Here is a 21,071-nt window from a genome sequence, read left to right on the forward strand (position 1 = left end):
CCCAGTATCTGGTCCAGTTTAGGCATACACTAATGACATGAAGCAATAGGCCAATCTCGAACAACCAAGAGCAGCCCAAGTACGACCCATCACGTGTATGCCCCTCGTTGGACACAAGGCGGACCAATTTAAAACCTGTGAATGAAAAGAAAAAAAAATTATAAGAACATAAGAAATAGGAGCAGGAGTAGGCCATCTAGCCCTTCGAGCCTGCCCCGCCATTCAATAAGATCATGGCTGATCTGTCGTGGCTCAGTTCCACCTTCCCGCCCTCTCCCCATAACCCTTAATCCCCTCTGTTATCAAGAACCCATCAACCAGCTTCTTAAAAATATTTAGCGAGGCAGCCTCCACCACTTCAATGGGCAGAGAATTCCAGAGATTCACCACCCTTTGAGTGAAGAAGTTCCTCCTCAACTCTGTTCTAAACCGCCTCCCCTTTATCTTGAGGCTGTGCCCCCTAGTCCTACTGTCTTTTTTGAGCGGGAAGAGTCTCTCCACCTCTATCCTATCTATCCCATTCATCATGTTATACGTCTCAATGAGATCTCCCCTCATTCTTCTAAACTCTAACGAGTACAAGCCTAGTTTATTCAGCCTCTCCCCATAGCTCAACCCCCTCAACTCTGGTATCAGCCTAGTAAACCTCCTCTGCACTCCCTCCAAGGCCAAAATATCCTTGCGCAGGTGCGGCGTCCAAAACTGCACACAGTACTCCAGCTGCGGCCTCACCAATGCCCTATACAGCTGCAGCAAGATCTCCCTATTTTTATATTCAATCCCCCTCGCTATGAAGGCCAGCATCCCATTCACCTTCCTGACCACCTGCTGCACCTGCAAGCTGGGTTTTTGCGACTCATGCACAAGGACCCCGAGATCTCTCTGCACCGTCACTTGCTGCAGTTTTTTGCCACGTAAGTAATAGTCCTTCCTACCAAAGTGGACCACCTCACACTTGCCAACATTAAATTCCATTTGCCATTTCCTGGCCCATTCGCCCAGCCTATCTAGATCCTTCTGCAGACTCTCCACACCCTCCGCACAATTTGCCTTATTATTGCCTTACAATTATTATTGTACCATATCCATTTATCTTACCAGGGGCGCCCCAATGCTAATGACCCTTATTTAAAACAATCTCCTATATCCACCCATCTCCAACCCACTCATGTGCCTGTCTAAGTTAGTCTTAAATGACTCTAGCATGTTTGCCTCCACCACCTTACTTGGCAGAGCATTCCATACCCCCACTACCCTCTGTGGAAAAACCTCCCTCTAATATCTGTTATACGCCCCCCCCACCACCTTAAGCCCATGGCCCCTAGTCCTATGTGTCTCTATCATAGGAAATAGCTTATCTCTGTTTACTCTATCTATACCCTTCATAATCTTTATATACCTCTATTAGATCCCTCCTCAGTCGCTGTCTTTCAAGGGAAAAGAGCCCCAATTTATTCAATCTTTCCTCATACCCCAGTCCTTCCATACCAGGCAACATCCTGGTAAACCTCCTCTGCACTCTCTCCAGAGCCTCCACGCCCTTCTGGTAGTAAGGCGACCAGAACTGGACGCAGTACTCTAAATGCGGCCTAACCAACGTTCTGTACAACTGCAACATTAGACTCCAGCTCTTATATTCTATACCCCTTCCTATAAAGGCTAACATACCATAGGCTTTCTTCACCACACTCTCCACTTGCACTGCCACCTTCAAAGACTTGTGCACTTGCACCCCCAGGTCTCATTGCGATTCTATACTCCTTACGGGCTTACCCTTTATCCTATAACTCCCCCCTACATTATTCCGGCCAAAATGCGTCACCTCACATTTATCCAGATTAAACTCCATTTGCCATGTATCTGCCCAATATACCAGCCTATCAATATCCCGTTGTTTTGCCAGACACTGCTCCTCACTACCTGCCAATCCAGCCATCTTGGTGTCATCAGCAAACTTGCTGATCACACCACCTACTCCCTCTTCCAAATCATTTATATATACTACAAAGAGAAGAGGTCCCAGTACTGAGCCCTGTGGCACACCACTAGTGACAGACCTCCAGCTAGAAAAGGACCCCTCCACTACTACTCTCTGACTCCTCTTTGCAAGCCAGTTCTCTACCCATCTAGATACCTGGCCACGTATCCCATGAGCTTTAATCTTCTCTACCAACCTACCATGAGGGACTTTGTCAAACACCTTACTGAAATCCATGTAGACGACATCAACGGCTTGTCTTTCGTCGACCGTTTTTGTCATCTAAGAATTCTACCAGATTTGTAAGGCAAGACTTCCCCTTTACAAAGCCATGCTGCGTATCCTTAATCAGATCACAACGCTCTAAGTGCTTATACATCCTATCCCTAAGAATCCTCTCCATCAACTTGCTTACCGCTGACGTTAAACTCACCGGCCTATAGTAACCTGGGCTATCCCTCCTACCCTTTTTAAACAATGGTAACACGTTCGCTGTCCTCCAGTCCTCTAGGACCTCACCTGTGTCCAAAGAAGAGACAAAGATTTGCGTCAGAGGCCTAGCAATCTCATCCCTCGCCTCCCTAAGCAGCCTAGGATAAATGCCATCGGGCCCTGGAGATTTATCGGTTTTAGTGCTACCTAAAAGCCCTAACACTTCTTCCCTCGTAATCGATAGATCTTTCCATTGGTCTACAGCTCCCTCGATGACCGTACCAGACATCAAGCCCCTCTTCTTCGTGAATACCGATGCAAAGTATTCATTCAGGATCTCCCCCATTCCCTCTGCCTCTAAGCACGATTCCCCTCGTCTGTCCCTGAGGGGACCGATTTTACCCCTAGCCACCCTTTTGCTGTTAAGATAGGAGTAAAACGCCTTTGGATTCTCCTTAATCCTATCTGCCAAAGCCATGTCATGCCCCCTCTTTGCTCTCCTGACTCCCCTTTTGAGATCCCTCCTACTGTCTCTGTATTCCTCCAACGCTGTCTCTGTTCCCAGCTGCTTCGATCTGACATATGCCTCTTGCTTCTTCCTAACCAGGTCTTCTATATCTCTAGTAATCCACGGCTCTCTAATCCTACGTTTCCCATCCTTTCTCCTAACCGGCACATGTCTTCCCTGCACCCATTGCAGTTTTCCCTTGAAAGATTCCCACATGCCTAACGTGGTCTTGCCTTCCAACAGCCTATCCCAGTCTGTACCTCTAAGCTCCTGCCTAATCTGGCTGTATCTAGCCTTCCCCCAATTTAGCACCCTCCCCTTATGACAGCTCTCATCTTTTTCCATCCGTATCCTAAAGTAGACGGAGTTGTGGTCACTATTAGCCACGTGTTTGCCTACTGCAACCTCAACCACCTGACCCGGCTCAATGCGCAGAACTAAATCCAGTATAGCCCCCTCTCTAGTCGGGCTATCTACATACTGTTGCAAGGATCCTTCCAATACACATATTACGAATCCCGCCCCCCACCCCAGCTCTAGGCACCTTCCAATCCACCCCAAGGAGATTAAAATCTCCCACTACAACAACCCTGTTCTTCTACATTTATCCAAAATGTCCCTACATATACCCTCTTCCACTGCTCGTGGGCTGTCGGGTGGCCTACAGTACATTCCTACCATAGTAATGGCCCTCTTCCTATTCCTCAACTCCAGCCACAGAGACTAAATTCCCAATCCCCTCGTGTTATCCTCCCTCTGCACCGCTGTGATCTGCTCCCTAACTAAGAATGCCACTCCCCCCCTCTTTTCAACCCTCCCCTATCACACCCAAAACACTTATACCCTGGAATATTCAGCTGCCAGTCCTGCCCCTCCTTTAACCATTTCTCTGTCACTGCCACATCTAAATTCCTTGCGAACATCAAGACCCTAAGTTCATCCGTCTTACCCGTCACATTCCTCGCATTAAAATAAGCGCACTGAAGACCCTCAGGCCCACTCGGATCCTCCTCCTCCTGGGAGATTTTCCTATCATCTAGACTTACCCTGTCACCCAACTCTCTCCCACTCCCAGTGCCTGAGCTGTCTCTCTCCTCCCCACCACCCCTCCATATTAGTTTAAACCCTGCCAAAACACTCCAGCTAACCTCCCAGCTAAAATGTGTGTACCCTTCCCATTTAAATGTTCCCTATCCCTCTTATACAAGTGCCCTTCCTTTGCAAAGACTTCCCAATGGTCTACAAAACTAAAACCCTCTGTCCTGCGCCAATCCCTCAGCCACGCATTCAGCTGCAGGATCTCATTATTTTTATCCCTGCTATTACTGGGCACTGGCAGCAGTGAAAAGTCTGACAACACCAGGTTTTAGTCCAACCGATTTTATTTGATAATACTCACAAGCTTTCGGGGTTAGTCCCTTCGTCAGGTGAATGGAGAGTTCTGGCCTCAGACAGAGCATATAAAGCACAGACAGTTTAGAGATTACTGATTAGAATGCGAATCCTTACACCTAACCTGCTGTTCAAGACCTGAAGTGGCTGACAATGTGTCACTTACTGGACTGTCTGGAGACAATACACATCTCTTTAACCTGTGATCAGTGCTCCTTCCACACACATTGTCAGCCACTTCAGGTCTTGAACAGCAGGTTAGGTGTAAGGATTTGCATTCTAATCAGTAATCTCTAAACTGTCTGTGCTTTATATGCTCTGTCTGAGGCCAGAACTCTCCATTCACCTGATGAAGGGACTAACCCCGAAAGCTTGTGAGTCTATTATCAAATAAATTGGTTGGACTAAAACCTGGTGTTGTCAGACTTTTTACTGTACGCCAGTCCAATGCCGGCATACCCACATCACTGGCAGCAGCCCAGAGATTGCCACCCTGGAGGCCCTGCACTTCAGCCAGGCTCCTAAGTCCCTGAACTGCCTACGTATTTCCCCCCTACTCTTCCTTCCTATGTCCTTCTCACCTACGTGTATAATTACATCTGCCTGGGTCCCTTGGCCCTTCAAGATTCCCTCTACCCTCTCCGACACATCCTGTACCCCTGCTCCAGGGAGGCAGACTACCATCCTGGAGTCCAGCTTTTGCCCACAGAACTGCCTATCAATTCCTCTAACCCTCCCATCCCCCACTACTATCTCACATCCAGCCCCCTTCCTTCCCTCTGGCATTCCAGTCTTCCCCTCGTGCCCTTTCCACGTCAGTTGGCACCTTACCCCTGATATCTTGAGAGACTACCCCTGGGGTAGCCTTTGGAACATTACTCCTTTTTTCCCTTCCTAACTGTAACCCCCCCCCGCCCCCCCAAGGCTCTGGGATCCCCTCTTGAACGTGGTTCCTATTCATTAGCGCCTCATTTTCCCTAACTAAAAATAAATCCTCTAGCCTCAACTCTAGTTGCCTAACCCGAGCCCTCAAACGCTGCAACTCCAGACATTTGGTGCAGAAGGGTAGGGAGTTTTAATTCAGTCAGGCAGCATGGTCAGTGTAGGCTTGGAGGGCCGAAGAGCCTGATCCTGTGCTGTAATTTTCTTTATTTGCTATTGTTTGATGTTCACATATGCCATTTGTAGCAAATCAGTTGACTATCCAGTTAATCTGTTTTTGGGTGGGGGAGGGAAAAGAGTTATTCCTTTTGAAGGAGTAATGTTACTAGTGCCAAGAGAATGAACTGTTTCTCTTCAGTGCTGTGGGATTGGTAACAGCCATTAGAACTATGAAAAAGCTGTTTGCTATCAAGTTTGTGCAAGTCCTGAAGTGGGCATTGGTAATAATGCATGAAATAACTATAGGCTTTTATGAACTTATTTTAAAAGTATACAATGTAATTTCAAAGCAAATTGAATACTGAGCTGCTTTAAATTTGAATATAATCACTCAATATGCAATCCATTCATTGCCAGTAACTGCTGTTTTCAAATATAGTTAAAGCATGAGGCTGTTTATTCAAAACTGGTAAATTATTAAACTCTCAGATTTTATTGCTTTAAAACAATGTAAATCTATAGTCAGGAGAGGGCTCTGTGAATGGTCGTTGTCCTTTCATTTGAATGTGACATGATCTCTTAATGCCAATTACAAATGAAATATGCAAGTTATAAGCTCATGTCATAGAATGTGTGATATTTGATGGGAAATAAATGCCCTGGTTAAACTTGGATGTTCCGTGAATGTTTCACTATTTTAGCATGGTTGGAAAAATTGTACTCTCTTTTGATTTGTACTTTAATTTTTTGGTAAATTTATTTATTACTAAATGATGCAATTCAGACCCTAAAAAATCCTTATTTTGTACAAAATCTGCTGCTTAATTTATTTTGTCTGCGTTTACTAAACTTAGTGGTGGTTTATTCTAGAAGTATGCAGTAGCTTATCCTTGTGTACCTTGAATGCTTTTTGAAAGTTGATATTCAAGGCTCCAGATTTGGTGGCTGAATTGATTTTTATTGCATAGGTTTTTTGAAATTTTTTTTGGGTGTTTGGAAGTTTGCAATTTTATCCATGATATTGTCAAAACTGTAAATCGAGTTACTTTTACCTCATGTTTGCTAACTATTTCTATACTGTCTCATCAGTTTTGTAAAACGTGTCTCAACACCACGTCGAAGTCCAACACGTTTATTTGGTGGCACAAGCCACTAGCTTTTGGAGTGCTGCCCCTTCATCAAGTGAGTGGGAGTTATGTTCACAACCAGGGCATATAAAGACAATTCAATTTACAAAATAATGGTTGGAATGCGAGTCTTTACAGGTAATCAAGTCTTAAAGGTACAGACAATGCGAGTGGAGAGGGGGTTAAGCACAGGTTAAAGAGATGTGATTTGTCTCCGGCCAGGACAGTTAGTGAGATTTTGCAAGCCCAGGCAAGTCGTGGGGGTTACAGATAGTGTGACATGAACTGCAATCCCTGTTGAGGCTGTCCTCGTGTGCGGAACTTGGCTATCAATTTCTGCTCAGCAACTCTGCCTTGTTGTGTGTCGTGAAGGCTGCCTTGGAGAACGCTTACCTGAAGATTAGAGGCCGAATGCCTGCAGTGTTCCCCAACAGGAAGTGAACAGTCTTGCCTGGTGATTGTTGAATGATGTTCATTTGATCCATTGTCCTGGTGTCTGCATGATCTCCTCACTGTACCATGCCTCAGGACATCCTTTCCTGCAGTGTATCAGATAAACACTAAGAAGTCTCACAACACCAGGTTAAAGTCCAACCAATTGGTTGGACTTTAACCTGGTGTTGTGAACTTCTCACTGTGTTTACCCCAGTCCAACGCTGGCATCTCCATTTATCAGGTAGACAATGTTGGCCAAGTTACAAGTGTATGTACTGTGTACCTGGTGGACTGTGTTCTCACATGAGATGATGGCACCCATGTTGATGATCTGGCACATCTTGCAGAGCTTGCTGTGGCAGGGTTGTGTGGTGTCGTGGCCTCTGTTCTCCTGAAGGCTGGGAAGTTTGCTATGGACAGTGGTCTTTTTGAGGTTGTGCAGTTGTTTGAAGGCAAGAAGTGGGGGTGTGGCAATAGCCTTGGCAAGATGTTCGTCTTCATCGATGACATGTTGAAGGCTCCGGAGAAGATGTCGTAGCTTCTCCGCTCTGGGGAGGTACTGGATGACAAAAGGTACTATGTCCGCCATGTCCTGTGTTTATCACCAGGCAAGAGCGTTCTCTTCCCATTGGGGAACACTTCAGCAGTCACTGGCATTCGGCCCCTGATCTTCGGGTAAGCATTCTCCAAGGTGGTCTTCACAACACATGACAATGGAGAGTCGCCAAGCAGAGACTGACGGCCAAGTTCCGCACACATGAGGACAGCTTCAACCACGATCTTGGATTCATGTCACACTATCTGTAACCTGCACGACTTGCCTGGGTTCGCAAAGTCTCACTAACTGTCCTGGCTGGAGACAATACACATCTCTGTAACCTGTGTTTAACTCTTTCTCCCACTAACATTGTCTGTACCTTTTTAAGACTTGATTACCTGTAAACACTCTCATTCCAACCATTATTTTGCAAATTGAGTTTGTCTTTATATGCCCTGTTTGTGAACACAACTCCCACTCGCCTGACAAAAGGGCAGCACTCAAAGCTAGTGGCTTGTGCTACCAAATAAACCTGTTGGACTTTAACCTGGTGTGGTGAGACTTTTTACTGTGTTTACCCCAGTCCGACACCATCTTCACATCAATTTTGCCCAAACTTTTAAAATAGTTGATATGTAGATTAGTCTGATATCAGCTGTCGGGGGGGGGGGGGGGGGGAAGAAAAATCAAGTTTCATTCAAATTAGTGAATGATAATATATTTGGGGTGGGAGAATGTGTTGGTAGAGTGGATAATCTAGGATAGCTTGAACAGATTTATTGAGCGCAAATCCAGTTTGGCAGTTTTGATGATTTCTGGAAGAAGTAGCTGATTTATACAAATGCAAGAAATGCAGTAGATTTTTGGATTTGAGTATGGTCGTTTAAGAAGCTTGTTGTAACTAATTAAGACTTACCAGCAAAGTAGCAGCATGGATAGAGCATTTACTGGAAATAAAGACTTGGAGTTAAAGGGTGTTTCTTTTAAAGAACAGTTAAGTGATGCGTTCAGCACTCCTTGCTGAGTATGTTGACTTTGATTGAAACAACTGAAGATGGTTGGACCAGACATTGCTCTGAGGCTGAGATGATTGACCTCCATCAACCACAACCATTGCTATGACTCCAGCCAATCGAGAAATCTTTCCAATTCTCATTTATTCAAATTTTAACACAGACTCTTGGTGCTACACTTGCTTGAATGCAGAGTTGATGTCAAGGGCAATCTCTGTCAGCTCAATTTGGAATTTAGTTTGCTTTCTGTCATTAGACTGGAATAAGGTCTGGAATTGTAGTCTTGTTGGAACCCAAAATGAGCATTAGTGAATTAGGACACCTCCATCACTTTACTGATTTGAGTGTAGACTGATGTATAATTGTCTGGAATGGATTTGCACTAATTGTGGGAAGGGCATAAGCTGGAAAATTTTCCACATTGTGGTTTACATGTCAGCGTTGTAGCTGAACTGGGACAGCTTGGCTCGAAGCATAGCTAATTCTGGAGCATATGTCTGAAGTACCACAATGTTGCTAGGAACCAACTGTCACTATATTTGATGCCTTCAGCTGTTTCTTGATATCACAGTAAATTGAAATGGTTGAAAACTCACTGCTGAGATACTGGGGGCCTCAAGAGGAGGTCACGATGGATCAGCTGCTTCACACTTGTGGCTGAAGGTGGTTGTAAAAGCTTTCAGCCTTGTCTTTTGCACTGAATTGCTGGGCCCCACTAAATTTGACCATGGATATGTTTACAGAACTGTCCCCTCCCATTAGTTCATAAAATGGCTACAGCACAAGAAGGCTAGTTGGCTCATTGTGTCTGCGCCAGCAATCTTTAGTATTTGCCTCTTTACTAATAGCTCTCTCAATATACCGTGATAATTTCAATGATTCACCATAACTTCCCTACTTTAGCAACTTGCACTTCCTCCGTCATAACTTTTTTTTTCTCTTCAGTTAATTATTCAGTTCTCTTTTGAAAGCCACAATTAAATCTGCCTCCATCACATTGGGCGATGTGTTTCCGATCCTTTATGACTTGTATTTTCAGAATAAAATTTTTTCTTGGTGTTAATTCTCCCGGATGCTTTAAATCAGCATCTTATTCCCAACTTTAATGGACAAGTTTATTGCCATCTAATCTGTATATACCTCCATTTGATTTTACGCACCCCTATTAACCTCCAACTGTATCTTCTCTTGGAGAACTGCCCAGCTTTTACATGTTCATCATTCCTAGAACCATTCTCATAAATCCCTTTTTACGTCTTCACATTCTTCCTAAAGTGTGATGTCTAGATTTGGGGAGTGCTAGAGTTGAGGTCCAGTGGGTGCTTTGTCAAAATTCACCATAACTTCCCTACTTTAGTATTTGCTTCATTACTAATAGTTCTCTTAATATACCGTGATAATTTCAATGATTTGTGCAATCTCCACAAAATCCCACTTTTCCTGCAATTATGTGTTCTTGTCTTATCACTATCCATTTCACAGTTCCCATACTTCCAAGTTTTGTGCCATTTTCAAATGTTGAAATTGTGTCCCATATACCCAAGTATGAGCCATTAATCAAAGTTTATTTATTGTCACAAGTAGGCTTGCGTTTAAAACTGCAAAGAAGTTGCTGTGAAAATCCCTTAGTTACCACACTCCAGTGCCTGTTTGGATACACTGAAGGAGAATTTAACATGGCTAAGCACCTAATCAGCATGGCTTTTGGACTGTGGGAGGAAATCAGAGCACCTGGAGGAAACCGACACGGACAGTCACCCAAGTGGGAATTGAACTGAATCCCTTGCGCAGTGAGGCAGCAGTGCTAACCATTGTGCTCCAAATAACAATCCTTGGGGACCCCACTATACACACTTCTTGTATTTAAATGCAACTGCTTCCTGTCACTCAACCATGCTGCCACTGTCCCTTGTATTCCATGGGCTTTAACGTTGCTGACAAACTTTGTGGCAGTTTATCAAGTACTTTTTTTGGAAGTTGATTTACACATCAACCCTTGGTTATCTCCATAGAAACCATAGAAAATTATAGCTCAAACAGGCCTTTTGGCCCTTGTCTGTGCTGAACCATTTTTGCCTAGTCCCACTGACCTGCACTTGAACCATATCCCTCACACCCCTCATCCACGAACCCATCCAAGTTTTTCTTAAATGTTAAGTGACCCCGCGTTTACCACTTTATCCGGCAGCTCATTCCACGCTCCCAGCACTCTGTGTGAAGAAGCCCCTCACTAATATTCCCTTTAAACTTTTCTTCTTTCACCCTTAACCCATGCCGTCTGGATAATTTTCTCCCCTAGCCTCAGTGGAAAAAGCCTGCTTGCATTCACTCTATCTATACCCATCAAAATCTTATACACCTCTATCAAACCTCCCCTCATTCTTATACCCTCCAGGGAATGAAGTCCTAACCTATTCAATCTCTCTGCAACTCAGCTTCTCAAGTTGCGGCAACATCCTTGAGAACCTTCTCTGCACTCTTTTTCAACCTTATTTACATCCTTTCTGTAACTAGATGACCAAAACTGTACACAATACTTGAAATTTGGCCTCACCAATGCCTTATGTAACCTTACCATAACACTCCAACCTTTATACTCGATACTCCAATTTATAAAGGCCAATGTACCAAAAAGCACTCTTTTTACGACCCTATCCACCTGTGACATCACTTGTAGGGAATTCTGTACCTGTATTCCCAGATCCCTCTGTTCAACTACATTCTTAAGAGTCCTACCATTTACCCTGTACGTTCTACTTTGGTTTGTCCTTCCAAAGTGCAATACCTCACACTTGTCTGCATTAAATTCCATTTGCCACTTTTCAGGCCATTTTTCTAGTTGGTCCAAATCCCTCTGCCAGCTTTGAAAACCGTCCTCACTGTCCACTACACCTCCAGTCTTTGTATCATCAGCAAACTTGCTGATCCAATTTACCACATTATCATCCAGATCATTGATACAGATGACAAACAACAATGGACCCAACACTGACCCCTGTGGCACTCGACTAGTCACAGGCCTCCACTCAGAAGCAATCCCCCACAACCACTCTCTGGCTTCTCCCATTTGATGTGGAGATGCTGGCGTTGGACAGGGGTAAGCACAACAAGAAGTCTGACAGCACCAGGTTTAAGTCCAACCGATTTATTTGATAGTAAACTCACAAGCTTTCAAGGTTTCCCTCTTCATCAGGTGAATGGAGAGTTCTGGCCTCATACGGCGCATATAACAGCGCAGACATAGTTTCTTTACCCCATCCTCCAGACTTTTCTCAAGCCCTTGATCCCTTTTATCAATCAAGACAGAAACAAGCTGTTGCTAAAAGGACAACACGTAGACACAAAATTAAAAGGTAGGAGAATGACTTTCATGCACAATTGAGGTTTTGGAATTAATTTCTAGGGATGATGACTGATGCAGCAACAATCAATATTTAAGAATAGGTTGGATAGGTGAATGAAGCAGGTGTAGAAACAGATTTGTAAATGTGGTTAAATCTGTTTGCTTGAGCAGAGGGTAGCACTGACATGGAATGATTGGGATGAATGATCTTTTACTATGTTGTAACCTCTGTATAGATTTGTTTAGATTAGGAATGTCTTGAGCTCAATGCATTCATTTTCAAAGACCCTTTACTTCTCTATCAGTGACCATGAAACATTTTCAGTCATGATGAAACACCCCTATTACATAATGACCTGATATAGGGCATTGGTGAGGCCGCAGCTGGAGTACTGTGTGCATTTTTGGGCACCGTACTTGCGCAAGGATATTTTGGCCTTGGAGGGAGTGCAGAGGAGGTTTATTAGGCTGATGCCGGAGTTGAAGGGGTTGAGCTGTGAGGAGAGGCTGAATAAAACTAGGCTTGTGCTCGTTAGAGTTTAGAAGAATGAGGGGAGATCTCATTGAGACATATAAGATGATGAATGGGATGGATAGGATAGAGGTGGAGAGACTCTTCCCGCTCAGAAAGGACAGTAGGACTAGGGGGCACAGCCTCAAGATAAAGGGGGGGTGGTTTAGAACGGAATTGAGGAGGAACTTCTTCACTCAAAGGGTGGTGAATCTCTGGAATTCTCTGCCCGTTGAAGTGGTGGAGGCTACCTCGCTAAATATTTTTAAGGCACGGGTTGATGGGTTTTTGATAAGCGAGGGGATTAAGGGTTATGGGGAGAGGGCGGGAATGTGGAACTGAGACACGAGAGATCAGCCATGATCTTACTGAATGGCGGGGCAGACTCGAAAGGCTAGATGGCCTACTCCTGCTCCTATTTCTTATGTTCTTAATATAACGTTTTTTTATATTCCAGTGTTATGATTCTTGATTGACTTAGCCAAATTGGTCCTATTTTGAAAGGAGACGCAGTCATGATCCAAAAGTCATTCCAGATGACATTTGGATAATGTAAGTTTCCCTTTATGATGACTGATAGAGGGCAGGACAGGGATCAGATTATCAAAAAAAGTTGTTAAAGATAGAATTTTCTTGCGTATAGTTACAGCCAAAATTATGTTGCTGTTGTGGGAATGCAAGTGACTTGTCGCAGACCTTATTTCTGCGGTGCATTAAATATAGAAATGGCAAGATAGAACAAAACCTGGTCTATTTTGCCAAAACAACAATTCTCTAATTTTACTTCCTGTGTCTTTTCATTCTCGCATTCTTCACTTGTAAACTGTGACGTCAGCCCAAAAAGTTAATTCTAATAAAACGTTTCAAAGAGCAAAGAAAATTACAGCACAGGAACAGACTTGTGGCCCTCCCATGCTGCTTGACTGAACTAAAACCCCCAAAGCATAAATGTTCGGAGTGTTGTTCCTTTCAGGTGAGTGAAGAGTTCAGTTCACAAACAGGGCATATGTAGACACAAACTCAATTACAAGATAATGGTTGGAATGCAAGTCTTATCAGGTAATCAAGTCTTTACAGGTGCAGACAATGTGAGTGGAGTGGGGGTTGAGCACAGATTAGAGGTATGAATAGTCTCCAGCCAAGACAGTTGGTGAGAGTAAAAGACAATTGGCTCACTCTTGTGCCAGTGTTGCCATGTCAATATGTTGAGTTTGCCTATATATGCCCTGTTTGTGAACTGAACTCTTCCCTCACCTGATGAAGGGGCAACGCTCTGAAAGCTCGTGCTACCAAATAAACCTGTTGGACTTTAACCGCTGTTGTGAGAACCCAGTCCTATGCTGGAAACTCCACATCATGCCCAAAGAATGAAAACCTCCTTAATAAGGAAGATCTATGCTAACAATTATTTGTATGTTTAGCGATAAGCATGTAGTAAATTACTTGGATTCTGAAAGATTAGCTACTTTAACAAACCTGATTTGAATTCCTTAAAGATATAGCAAAGTGAGCTGAGGCTAATGTGGTAGATGTCATACACCTAGCTTAAAGGCCTTTTGAAATTCTATCGCATAGACTCTCAACAAAGTGAGTCTAAAGAATAAATTGCAAATTGGCGTTTAAAAAAACTGCTGAGTAGTTGTAAAGGATAGCTAATCCAACCAGAAGAAAGTAGAAAAAAATGTTACTTCTGTTCATAAGTTTTTATATTGATGGTTTCAACCTGGGAACAAGTAGCTCTACCTAAGTGCAAATTATGCCAAACTGGAGGGTATATCTAACACAACAAAAGATATGTAACATGTTACAAGATGACATTAGATAATTTGTAGACAGGGCAGTTGAGTAACAAATTAATTTTTATCGAAGTGTTAGGTAATGTATTTTGGTGGGAAATATAGGCATTCCCTATATTTTAGAAAATAAGAAACTGGGATAGGTGAATGAAAGCATCCTAGGGATACAGGTGAGCAAATAATCCAAAACGGTATTTAGGGCCCCCACGTTTTATAGCTTTAAAAAAGTACTGAAATTCTTGAGTGTAGAATTCAAAAGTGCTGAAGTTTCCAAACTTTCAGGACCTTGGCTGGTCAGGCTAACACAACTGTCCTCCAGTCTATTAAAATATTCTAGAAAGTACAAAATTGGAGAAGGGGTGATACCAAAACTGAGACTGCATCTAATGGGAAAGATTGAACAGTTTTAGACCTTTCTCCTTCAAGGAGAAAACATGGAGGTGAACACATTTTAAAAAGTCTTTTTAAAGTTGTGAATGGGCTTGAGAAAGCTTTAGAGATGCTGTCTTCACTTGGGAGAACGCAAACTGAAAGCAATAAATGTAAAATAGTTACTAATAAATCCAATATAGGAATACAGAATTTATTTACTCAAGTAGGTAAAATGTGGAACTTTCTACCATAAACAATAATTGAGGGGAAAAAGCTTGAATGATTTCAAAAGGATATGTCTAGATGAGAGAAGGAGAAGAGAATGAAATTGCTGAAAAGCTGGGATCAGGTGTATGGAATGGCAGAGGACTTGATTGGTGTATGAATGGCGCAAAGCCAGAATGCCCTGTTTCTTTGATGTATTTCTGCATAAATTTTGATGCTGAAATGAAAGTTTTAATATTTGCACAACTATTTTCTGTGACCTTCATTTAGAAGCTGGGAGGTAAAGGTATTTTGATCATGAAGCTGTTTCTCTTTGGAATTTGTGAAATCTCTTTCCTCGTATGAAAAATCCATTTCATATTGTTAAAACTTTGTTAAAACTAGGGTGTGTAAGAAGATTGAATTGAGTAGCATATTTACAGCTTTACTACCTCAATCATATCATTACAACCAATGCCTAGTATTAAAGCTGTCAGGTGACCTCATTCCCTTAGCCAGTCTTGATCGTCTTTGCAGCTGACCATGTTGGACTTCAGACTTTGGTTAAAAATGTCAATGCAATTGTCCCCAGTGCCTGTGCATTTTGAAGGGTCTCAAATTTCTGTCTTTAGACTGGAATTTGTAATTGATAACAGCAGCTGTGGATTGAATTGCTTTTGTGGTGGGAAATGGAGTGCTGGAGCAGCAACTGGAAGAACAAAGGTATTTGCTGTTTAAAACTTTCCTTCATGTAAAGTTGTGACCCTCCATGTGTACTTGGGACTAAAGTGATTTGAGGATTTATGGGGAGGAATTTCAGAATCAGGATACTGAATTTGATCACCAGCCATGATCAGAATGAATGGCGGAGTGGGTTCAAAGGGCCAAATGGCGGCCTCCAGCTCCTATCTTCTATGTTTCTGTGTATACGCTACCAATACTTGTTTCTGTTGTATCATGGGTGCATTAGTTTAGATTGCGGCAGTTCACCACCTTCTTGAGAGCAATTAGGGATAGGTAATAATTGATGCCCTTGCCAGTGACACCCACATCCCATAAACAAAACTAACTTTAAATTTGTGGAATTTAGTTAGGTAATTCTCTTGCAGCTAATTGCTCCTTATTTGTTTCTTGTGTAAACTACAGCATTCCCTAAAAATTATAGCTCTCGAAAAACTGAAGCAGTGAGCTACTGAAGCATGTTGCAAGGTTACATCCTCAGAGCAATCTTCAAATTAAGTAAATGAGCATCTTCTGAATGGCCTCAATATAAAGTTATCAGAATTCAAATTATACACTGATGCCTTTTTGTTTTGTAGAATGCATGGATAATATAAATATGTAGTAGCCATGGGCATCTGTAATATTTACTGCCATTTTAAAGAGAGAATTAGTTGTGTTTGACATCAACTAATGCATCTTCTAGCTGCCAAAAATGAGATTTGTTATTTTAGAATGTTGGGGTGGGAGATAAAAGAGCTGAAATAAATACCACAAGGACAACAATATTAATAGGGGATGGTGTGAATGTTTTGTGAAAAAGGATTTAAGTGTATTTGGGTTTAACGATGGGCAGTTTTCCTTTGGATTCCAGTAGCTTGTAACAGTTTAGCTGCCATTGGCTTGTAGTAGATTTCAGTTGCGCAGTCAGACACTGCATACAAACTGGAGCTGCTATTTGTGCAGTGACACAGCAGAGAGCTACGTATGTAATTTAACCTCTAAGTGACCTAGCAGGAAGTAAAAGGGTGTAATCAGCTGTGCCGGAGCTCAGTGCATGTGAACAGCTTCAAGATGGATGCCAAAATGGGTTTGTAATTCTTTAATTTCAGATGGTTTAGTTGAAATCTTTTCCCTAGTTTGATTCTCAGCATATGTCATCTCAGTTTTCTTTTGGTTTTGAAAATTGGTGTCTGAATTGCAGATGACTAGTTTAGGCAGAAGGACAAATGAGGTCAGGTAGTGTACAGACTAGAAGGTTTATGTAAAAGATAATGAGTGTTTTACAATAGAGGAGCTGCAGCATTAAACATTCTTGTTTTAAAAACGGCAATGAAGGTTGAGATAAGAGATTGGTTAAAAGAGGAGAGCTGGTAATTGGATGAGATCAGCATGCTTGTTGCAGCTTATTGATACTATTTTTAGGCATAGCAGATGCCAGTAGATGCATACCAAACATTGCCTGCAGTATTTTATATGGTCTGCTCATAGTTTGCACTGCTTTGAGCTGATTCTATGTGTTACATATGAAAAATTTAGATAGACTTTGATTTTGGGATGTTCCTGCGAGTGACTAGATAAGTGAGTCATTGTCTGCAATACTGTAAATCTTTACCGCTCCCTGAACTGAACATATCAATTGAAGAATGCAATTTCCTGTATTCACACTCAAAATACACCCTTTGTAACGAGTGGATTTAATGTTCACATTATTTATATGTAATTAAAATGGACAAATTAATAAATAGCTTAACTGATATTATAAAGCTGTATTTCAAAAGATTGAAATATTATTGGAGGCTACCCCACCCAAAAATCGAATTTGCAGTTACAAAATTTTAAAATGTGATTTAAGTACAAAATTTACTTGCGTTTAGAATTTGACCCATTTTAAAAACAAGATGAGTATCTTAAAATGGCATAAGGTAAAAGTTGGAGAGTCATTAAGTTATGAATTAGGTGCCGCAACAGTCCCGGATTTTCATTAAATGCTCTAGTGCCTTGGCAATTTCATCAAAGTTGCTCAAATATCCTGGTTTTCAGCTTTCCTTTACATGCGTCACAGATTTCTATCAGCACTTCACTTTCTTGTAAAGCGTTAACACCTCTTCGTTTATTTTATCTTCCCTTTATCTTGTGCTCCATATTACCATTGACAAACTCAAAAACAAAACCTCCCGCATGTTGCACTGCACCACAGGAACTGGAATGCCGTCCACTTGGTGACAGTTAAATGACTGCGCCGGAACACTCCTGCATGTGCAGGAATCCTTCTCATTGACACCCAGAGCCATGAGTGAGTCAGCTTCTGGGTGATGACAAATTAACGCAATATCTGCAAACCACAATGTGCACATGGAATAATCAGATGGTGCCCATTGGTAAACCACCAATCAGTGCTGAGGAAGCTGGCAGGCAGGCAAGTTGAGCTGTGGCAAGTTCAACCAACCTCCTTATTGCATGTTTTTCTACTTGCGACTCTGGGTTCAAACAAAATCTCACATGCTCCAGGTACATAGTCTAAAATCCAGCTTCTGGAAGTGCCAATTTTAAGAACCAATGAGGCTTTTAAAGGGGGATTGGTCTTACCCTTGTGCATTGCCCAGTAATAGAGAACTTAGGACAAAGAAGGCCTTGTTCAGTTTTTTCTGAAAATGAGGGCAAAATGTCATTGAAACAAGTCTGTGGTTCATAACTGTAATTTAATGTCTTAAGGATTGTGCATGACCAACCTTCAATAGTCTTTTCCCCTGCTGTTGGTTAGTCAATATGTGCACATGGAGCTCTGCATACCCAAGGTTTTTCAGTGCTGGTCACTCTAGTTGCTACAAAATAATATAAATTGGGACTAGTACTAGATTACTTTATAAATTTGAGAAAGATCTGGAGCATTATGCATGATTTTTTTTAAGAGGGGGGGAAAAAACAAGCTTGAGCTCAGAAATTTGTCCTAACAGAAACGTTGTTAATTGGAGATTAATTGGGTAATTTCATTGGCGAAAACCCTAATAGGTCAGAGGACAAATAAACCGTGTGGCAAGACACAAAGCAGGAAAGCCCCAGGCTAAATATACTGAATGAGCTGATCTCGGGTGGAGTGTTAAAATTAGTGGCTGTTTCTAAGCCAGAAGGGAATAAAGTTGACTAGGAATTCAACAAAGGATTTTTTATGTTGATGTGAAATTTGACAGTGAGTGTAGCATTCACAGTAGATTGCTGACGCTCTGTGTACAGACTCACATATGAATAACCTCTTGGTGGTGTGGGTGAGTGGCTTACTAAGAGTAGCAGCATAGTAATGTTACTTGGTTACTAAGGCCCAAACTATGACTCTGTGACTTGGGATTGAGAATCACCTTGGCTGTGTTTTGGATATCTGCTTCCCATGTGTTGATTTTTGTAGAGCAGACCTTTTAATGGAGGCTTTGGGAATGACTGCACCATTTCCTTTGCCCCTGTATGTATGGATTCCCTGGCAGATCTGAGTAGAGCAACATTTTGGGTGGTTTGGAATTGGGCATTCTGGCAACATTTCTGTATTGGCTCATGTGTCTTGGATGTTCATTCTCTTTCCTCCCTCTATTCACAAAATTTTGCTAAGATGGTATTTGTTTTTTCTGGGAACTAGATATGACATCTAAAAGTTGCCCAAGCTTCAGCAGCATAAGGGAACATGGGGAGGAACCATTATAGTGAACTGAGTTTAGTATCCAGCCTAATGTCAGGATTCTCAAACTCAAATATGTGATTTATCATTGGCTAAACTAGCACATTGACACAGTCAACAAATTCAATGTCAGCTTTTTGTGAAAGATAACTTCTAGGATGTTTTTTAACACTTTGACCACAAATCTCAGTTGAAGATATATTTTATATTTTTGGTGTGTGGTAAAATAATTTTTAGTGTCACGCTCTTAGACTTTAGTGAATGCATTGATTTATCTGTTGTAGTCATAACCTGACACAGGTGAAGTCACCAGTTAACCTATCCACAAGGGGCTGGCACAGTAGTTAGCACTACTGCCTCTCAGTGCCATGGACCCAGGTTCAATTCTGGCCTTTTCAAGAGTCAGTGCAGATTCAGTGGGCCGAATGGCCGCCTAGAGTATGGATTCTATTAATGGTTCTGTATTTGTAGTTGCAGCTGAGCCAACCTCACCCTCCTAAGGAAAGGAGCTAGAAAATGTGCCCTAAAAGGAGCTTGCCTGACAACAAACCTTTTACCCAGCTGGATCATTCACCAGAGGTTGAAACTCTCAAAAATTAACATTAAAGGATTAACAGTAAACATTAACAGTAAAGGATCTTGGAATACCAGGGTAGTAATGGATGTGCATGAGTCGCAAAACCCCAGCTTGCAGGTGCAGCAGGTGGTCAGGAAGGCGAATGGGATGCTGGCCTTCATAGCGAGGGGGATTGAATATAAAAGTAGGGAGGTCTTGCTGCAGCTGTTTAGGGCATTGGTGAGGCCGCAGCTGGAGTACTGTGTGCAGTTTTGGGCGCCGCACCTGCGCAAGGATATTTTGGCCCTGGAGGGAGTGCAGAGGAGGTTTACTAGGCTGATACCGGAGTTGAGGGGATTGAGCTATGAGGAGAGGCTGAATAAACTAGGCTTGTACTCGTTAGAGTTTAGAAGAATGAGGGGAGATCTCATTGAGACGTATAAGATGATGAATGGGATGGATAGGATAGAGGTGGAGAGACTCTTCCCACTCAAAAAAGACAGTAGGACTAGGGGGCACAGCCTCAAGATAAAGGGGAGGCGGTTTAGAACGGAGTTGAGGAGGAACTTCTTCACTCAAAGGGTGGTGAATCTCTGGAATTCTCTGCCCGTTGAAGTGGTGGAGGCTGCCTCGCTAAATATTTTTAAGAAGCGGGTTGATGGGTTCTTGATAAGAGAGGGGATTAAGGGTTATGGGGAGAGGGCGGGAATGTGGAACTGAGCCACAACAGATCAGCCATGATCTTATTGAATGGCGGGGCAGGCTCGAAGGGCTAGATGGCCTACTCCTGCTCCTATTTCTTATGTTCTTATGTTAATGATCGGAGAGATGAACAGCGATATGATCCTATGAACCTTTGAGGACGATTTGCCAAAGAACATGAGGGGTGGCTGTACTGCCTTCTGGAAAGGGAAATTGCGTGAAGACCACAATTTGTCAGCTCTGCCATCTTAAAAGAACTTGACGACACTCCCTGAGCCCCCTCGTGGGATCAGTGGGTGTCTTAGGCACTTTCTTAAAGGCAGTTGTTTGCTGTTTTCCCTTTTAATGTTTCTGCACCCTATACTGGACTCTTAAGAGAGATTGAAAAAAGCCTTTTATTCCAACCTAGATGCAACTCTAGCGGCTGTTAGAGGCTGAAAATTCTGTGGAAAGTAATTTGTTCTAGGAGAGGCCGCCAGACTTAGAGCATTTTTGAAATTTGTGACCTTCCAAATTAATGAGTGAGGACAAGATGCCTGGATGCATCACAGCCTGCGAGTATCCCTCTAAGTTGATACTATCCTAATTTGGGACCATATTGTTTGCTGTTCCTTCACTGTTGCTGGTCCAAAATCATGGAACTCACTTTCTAACATTGTATGAACAATGGTCAAGG

At 42.5% G+C, this 21,071-nt stretch overlaps 1 protein-coding gene across 1 annotated transcript in view; it reads left to right on the forward strand.

The window, feature by feature from the left end:
- LOC145350938 (uncharacterized) overlaps positions 1-21,071 on the forward strand; it is an 84,595-nt gene that overhangs the window by 36,836 nt on the left and 26,688 nt on the right. The gene's annotated exons all lie outside the window — the stretch shown is intronic.

The sequence above is a fragment of the Carcharhinus amblyrhynchos genome, chromosome 12, assembly GCF_965287045.1.
Source record: "Carcharhinus amblyrhynchos chromosome 12, sCarAmb.v2.hapA, whole genome shotgun sequence".
In the NCBI taxonomy this organism is placed as follows: domain Eukaryota; kingdom Metazoa; phylum Chordata; class Chondrichthyes; order Carcharhiniformes; family Carcharhinidae; genus Carcharhinus; species Carcharhinus amblyrhynchos.